Source organism: Hipposideros armiger, unplaced genomic scaffold (assembly GCF_001890085.2).
Source record: "Hipposideros armiger isolate ML-2016 unplaced genomic scaffold, ASM189008v1 scaffold_345, whole genome shotgun sequence".
Classification (NCBI taxonomy): Eukaryota; Metazoa; Chordata; class Mammalia; order Chiroptera; family Hipposideridae; genus Hipposideros; species Hipposideros armiger.
This window is the reverse complement of record NW_017731695.1, coordinates 765642-772743: the sequence shown is the minus strand read 5'-3', so window position 1 is coordinate 772743 and position 7102 is coordinate 765642.

The following is a 7102-nucleotide window of genomic DNA, read 5'->3' as shown; positions in this document are numbered from 1 at the left end:
TAAGCATAATAGGACATTTAGGTATAATTTGTACCAAGTAGGGACAGAAAATGCCTTAAAAAATGCTTCAGTTTGACTGTTGAACAGTAATAAGTTCAGTTGCTCAGCTTAATAACTTCTTCACTGATAGATAGCATCAAGGCATTTTCACCATCAACATGAATGGCATTTATGTTGTCTATTGAATCTGGGAGTGTATACATCAATGTGCATCTTTAAAATTCTTTCAAACTCCTCTTTTCCCCAATGAAAACTTTTTATTTTTCTTTGGCCCTTCACTTCTCTGGATAATTTAATACCTGGGGATTAAAACAGATGTTATTGGGATGCTAAAAGAACAGATTACTGATTAGAAGTGTTTGCTTTCCTTTGCAAAGGTCTTCATCAGTTCCCTCTCTTGGTTAAAATTCTAATCTACTCTTCTTCCACTAAATGGGGAATGGGGATAAGGTGTAAGGACAGGGGGGCAATTGCAGTTTGGTTCATCATCCTGTTCTCCCCTCTCAGACTACTCCCCAGTCTTGGTCTTCACTATTCTAATCACAATGGCTCAGATGGAAGGTTTCAGCCCCGGCCTCCCCTCCGCCCTGCCCGCCACAGAGAAAGGGAGGCATCAAAGAGCATCTTTAACACTTGTCAAGTTCATCCCATGTTTGTGGAGAACATCAGAATTGGGCTCCAAGTGCACTTTTGCATGCATACACTCACCCATTTCTTCATTCAACAACCATACCCAACATGCTTTATAACTATGGTGGATATAAATCTGAACAAGGCTGGCCCTTGTCCTCAAGTTGCTCAAAATCTACTAGGGAAAATAATATATGTATTCAGATCATTCTAATACAGGACAGAGGGTGAGAAGGGCCAAAGGAGATAATCTAATTGCTGTGAGGGTACAGAGAGGGAATAAATCCTTCTGTCTGGGTGATGTAGGAGAGCATCATTAAAACATCCTGTAACCTGGCTTATAAAACTAGGTCTTGAAGATGTAACACCTCAGAGATGAAGGAAAGGAATTCAGACAGCAGGAAAGGCATGAGCAATGGCAGGCAGGCAAGAAAGTGTACAAATTGTTCAGGGCACAAATTACAGGTGGTCCTGTTGGGCGGGAGTGCAGAATATCAGAAGAGGAACACAGTAAGGGATGGGAATTGATGTTGGGGGGAAGGGACTGACTTGCCTAAAACACTCAGGAAATTTTTTTCCAGACCACGGTTTCTAGGTTTCTAGGTGAGCGGACACCACTGTTTCCTTCCTAGCATACTATCTTTTATATATATTACCCTATTGTTGGGCATTTATTGATTGATTGATTCTTCCCAACAATAAACAAAGCACTGAGGAATATTTTTGCCTATGAGCATTTGAACATATCCATACTGTTTCCTTAAAATATATCCCTAGAAGAATTGATGAGCTATAGGATATGGATTGCCTCCAGCTATGGTGAACCAAGGAACACCCCACAGGCAGAAACAGCAGGCCTGTTCCTCCTGTACGTCCCAACACTTGGTAGTCATTTAAAATCTCTATCAATTTGATAGGCCCCAGTTATTGCATGGCGGTTCTGATATTCATTTCTTTGATTACTAATGAGGCTAAGCGTTTTTGTCAAATATAAGTGGCCATAGAGTCAATGTATAAAATCTTCAAATTGGATTTTATTAGTAAGAAGTGAACCAAAAAAAATGCATCAGATTCCTTTTCATTTTGCTTCCTGAAATGAGATTGTTAAAATATTGATCTCGAAACTCCCTCGCCAGGAAAATAAGGGAGGGTGGCCTGATTTTCCCATTGATTGCATCTACTCTCATCTTCAGTCTTCATTTGACTGGGAACAGCTGGCCTTTGAAAATTGGCCGTGCAATAATGCATTGCATGAGAACCCCAGTTCTATGCCTTATTTTAGGCTCTTTGAACCTTGACCTCCTTTTCTTCCAGCTCTTTGAAGCCTCATTAAAATGTATTCTTCTCTAAAGGCATGTATCATATTTTGCTTCAAATAGGTACTTATCTTTCCCTTCTACTAAGTTGTGAGTTTCCTTGAGAGCAAGTTACTTTGTTGTATTCATGTTATCTCCCGCAAAATGCCTAAAATGACACCTCCAGTATTTTTTAATGGAAATAAATGTAACGGTTTAGAAGTATTTATTTCCTGTCTTGAAAACAAGCCTCTTTTGTTGTCATGGAGATCTCTTATTCTTGGAAAAACTTTGCTACACAAATACAAAATCTCAAAAAAGATATAATCAAATTAAATAGCACAATGAATTAAATAATGCCTTTAATACATACATAACACACAAAGAGGATATTTTTCTCTTTTCTAAAATCTCTCTACTTCATGGGCCAGCTGTCATTGAATCATTAAATTATTTTGTATTCCAGTAGATACAAATAAGTCTGTATTTTTAAGGTACTTATGTTTTGATTCACAAATAAATTTGGATTTTTTTTGCATATGTAATAAATGTTTATTTAAAACCCCAGAAGAAAGTTGTTCCTAAACATAATTCATGTTTTATTTCTCCACTGAAAAGATTCACCTCTGTTGAGCACAGGGTGTCTGAAACAGAACCTTAATAGCATACTTAGCAAAGGAATAGTTGCCAGCTGACTAGCTATTGATTTAATGTTCCATCATTTCCATGGTTCAATCACATCTACCATGGTGAATCAGTTGGAGCATCCTCAATGAACCAATAAATGAACAATTTCCCTCGCCAAAAGGAGACCTTTCTTGTGTGGTAAAGGCATACATAACTTATCACAAACAACGTGAGGCCCCAGGACAGCACTGACGCACCTCGGATCATCTAACCTTGTTTTCCGTAATGGCTCATTCTTCTAATTGGCACTTGCCACACACCAGCTTTTTCTTTTTTCTTCTTTTCTTTTCTTTCTTTCTTTTTTCTTTCTTTTTTTTTTTAACGTTTAGGTATGTGAGCTAGCTCTGCTTGAGGTCAGGGACCACTTCTTAGACACTTTATCATTTTCTATGGCATATATTGGGTGGTCAATAAATATTTGTCAAGTGAGAATCATATGTTAACACAGAATAGGCCCGGAGTTTGCTTATACGCCTGTGGTTCTCACCCTGGAGGCCCATTAGAGTCACCTGGGGATCTTTTCCAAAATTGCAGAGCTGTGGATTTATTTGGATCTAAGGTAGGGTCTGAGCATCCTACCCAGACCTAATGTTTGAAAGACTTCACATATAATTCTAGCGGACAGCTAGGGCTGAGAATCACTGACAGTAGCCATTGTGATACGAGAAGACAGGCAGGCAGGTCGGCAAGTGGTCTGATAAGCACTAACACTTTGCTTTCTCTTAGAGCAATGGTTCCCAAAGCACCGGCCTCCAGGTCAGCACAATCCAGCAACCAGCCCTCTCGGTGACTGTGACGCTTGTTAAAGTTTGGGAACCGCCACAATAGACAAATAGGTTGAACTAAAAATGACAATGCTGAGAATGTCTTAGAGCAATTGATTTGAAGTATATTCAACTCAAAGCGTATTTCAGGTAATACTTTATGAAACAACTCTCCTGGCCCATAGTTTTTCTGAGTATTATCCTTTTGGCACCTAAAAGAAAATAAATTTCAGCATATACAGCATAGAAAATACTCTGTTAAGACCAGGCAGTGGCAATGACTGCAGTCGGCATTCCCTACACAGAAATACTTGGCCTGGGGGCGGGCAGCAGCCACATCTTATCCACTCCAGTCCCACTGCTGTATGATTTGTGGTGGCCCTTAATGCTTGGGCAAGAGATCTGTTACTCAACTTTGGTTTCCACTCATTGTAAAATAAAAGGTGGCAGGAACTTCAAACCACGAGCCCAACTTTCTAACCAGGTTTGCAGAGCTTCTTAAGAAGCCAGGGTTAGAAAGTGGGTGCTCCTTTGTTCTAAGACATGGGATTGTGGATGTAGAATAAGGCCACCCTCAACCTGTCTTCCCAAATGTGCTTCCCCAAGTGCTCCACAATGGATCTGACTCAGCCTTGGAGGGTGAGGGATCAGAGGACAGTGGCAGTTGGTGGTGGCAAGGGGGAAGTGACAAAGGGAAACTTTGGGGTTGGTGGCAATAGCAGAAGTAGTGACTGGCAGCACATGATGTGGTGAGGGGTGATGCCATGGCTGTCACACCCCACCGTGACAGGCGCCTTGTTTGCCACACCTTTATCCAAGATCCATCAGAGGGACAGGCAGATTCATATCGCTGGTTTAAACGTGATTAAGACCTAACAAAGCAAGGTTGGTTGGTAATGCGGGCCTGTAGCAAATTTTTCCAAGTGTAGTCCCCGAGCTATCTGCATTGAAATCATCAGAGGGCACTTGCTAAGGCTGCAGCTTTCTGGACCCCACCCCAAACCTACTGAAGCAGGATGTCTGAGGGTGAGAAGTCCAGAAATCTGTACATGAAACAGGTTCCTTATGTGACCCTGGTACAAGTGGGCCTTAAGATCTGACCTTCACAAAGCTGCCTGGACATCATTTTGTGGAGTTGAAATTTGAAATTACATAATGTTTTCAACATCGACTCTATGCAAGGAACTGCAGGAGATACAGAAATAAGTTTTAAGATACAGCCCCTGACAAAGAGAAATTCACCATCATAGTAGTAGTAATAGTAGTGGCAGTGGCAGTAGTGGCGATAGAAAAACAAACACACACCTGTACCAAGGTAGAATGAGGTAGGAGAAGTGACAGAGAAGGCCTGTGAGCATTCAGATGAGAAAGACGAAAACTCGGGGCTCGGGAAAGGCATTAGGAAAGGAGGCAGAATCTCCGATTTTTTAAATAACTTTTTTCCCTAAAGCAGGAATACATATAGTATAACAGTTTGTGTTACTTGCACACATCTGAGGTCATTCTTGGAGGAATGGGAGAATTTCAACAGGAAGGGGGAAGAGTGGGACTCCAGGTAGAGGGAACAACATAAGCAGTGTCGTGTACTGACTAGCACGTCTGCCTTCTCTGGACTTTGTTCTCAGTAAGAATCCTCAAGGGCCTTGGAGTGCGGAAGCAGGTCCTCTTTCAGGCTAGCTGATGCTAATTTGTCGTTATTGTGTTCAGTGACTTTTTTTGTAATTTTTTTCTGGTTCCATAATATATATAAAATTGGATTGTCAAATAATTAGACAAATAATGATACAACATAATGCTGCTTTAAGGAAAAGAGTACAGATGTCTGCAGTTCACTTTGAAATGCATCCAAAAAATAAGGTGGAATGATAAGAGGGAGGAATAGCTGGATGGTAGTACATGATAAAAAAGTTTCATAAAACGGTAATGGTAGAATCTAAAGTAGCGGGTATATATGGGTGTTCCCTGCAAAAATTCGTTCAATTTTGCTGTGTGTTTGAAATTTTTCATAATAAAATTGGGGCAGGGGAGGAGGGAATTAATGTTCTGCTTCCATAGGTCATGTGACCTTGAGCAAGGTGTCAGGGCTTCACTTTGCTTTGCTATCAGGGGAGTTGAACTAGTTAATCTCCAAGTTCCCTTGTGGTTCCCAAATTCTCTCTCTCCTTCTTTCCTCCTGACAGGGAACATAAGGAGAGGCAGAGGCAGCCACCATGACTTAGCTCAGCTAATAAAGGTAGTTAATCTTGCTCAGAACATGGCAGAGATGACCTAACTGGGACCCAGACAGAGTTACCCTGCCGTCTGTGGTTCTAGAGCAGGTGCTGTGCGAGTCAGACCTTGAAATTTGTTTTGAAACTGACCACCTGTTACTGTGATTGTGTGGCTGTTTTCCTGGCTTATGGGATTTTACTTCAGCTGTCGTTCTCAGGCAAGAGTTTATTTCCTCTAGGAATCTACTCAGTTCATTTGCCCTAAACTTAGCATTTGTGTGTACTGATCTTCCGGAGGCTGATTCAACTATGCAAAACTGAAGAGTCTGCCAAAAAGTCCTGAAGTCACCCGCAGACTTCAGCAAGGGATTTTTAAGGGGGAAAAGTCAAAAACCTCTTTCAAGTCTTTTGTTACAGATAATCATCTCTTTGAATTTTGCTTCAGGAAGAAGTAGCGAAAGGATCAGATTTATAGTCGCTCCTGACTTTTTTTTTTACCTCCTAACAGACAGCATTGTGCTGACTCAGCACTTCCCTGGCATTCATTGCTTCACTGAAAATTCTTGTGCCTGTAAAATTTTACTGCAGGTTAAAACTTGTCAAAGACTCAATTTCCCTCTGATAGTTTGAAGGGAATTATATGATTTAGGGACTAAAATGGACCTTCATGATTAAGTAGCCCAACCCTTCATTTTAGAACTGAGTGAGGCATATGAACCTCAGTGACATTATTATAGACTTGCTCAAGATCATAAACTTTGTTAAGGACTCAGCTAAAAATCTACTTATATTGCATAGTGTACTTGTAGAAATGGAGACTAAAAGAAGCTTTAAAAGCTTTGCTTATAAATATTATTTTCTTTAAAAAAAAAAGTCATGGTGTTCTAGTTTCCTACTGCTGCCTACCAAAACAGAAAACAGAGTGGCTTAAAAGAACAATTTATTATTATTTGTCATGGTTCTTTGAGGGAATAATACTTGGCTCGTCCAGGCCCTTCTCACTTGAGATGTTCCATGCAGTTGCAATAGATGGTGGCTGGGGTGAGACATCTAATGAAACTTCTTTACTCACATGTCTGGTACCTGAGCTCAGGTGGCTTGAAAAGCTAGGGTCTAGTCAGACATCTTTTCTCCACGAGGATAGGTTGGGCTTCTCCACGGTATTTCCAGGGAAAGTGGCAGCTGGCCGTGTTTCAAGTGGACATTTGGAGGTGTCTTATAACCCAACTTCTGCTAGATTTTATTGGCTACACAGCCCCAGCCTAGATACATGGGAGGGGACTATAACAGGGCATGACTACTAGAATACAGGCTTCACTGGGGACCATCTCTGGAGACTACCGATTGCATGATCTTACCACTACTTGTTAGAGATGAAATGTTTTGATGTTTTAATAAACCAAGAGTGAGAAGTCATTTTAAAACTGATGACTTATGCTAGGGTGACACTAGGGGCCTCATGGATGGATGGAAGGAAGGACATGGAGTTTGGAATTAGAAAAGCCTGAATTCAACT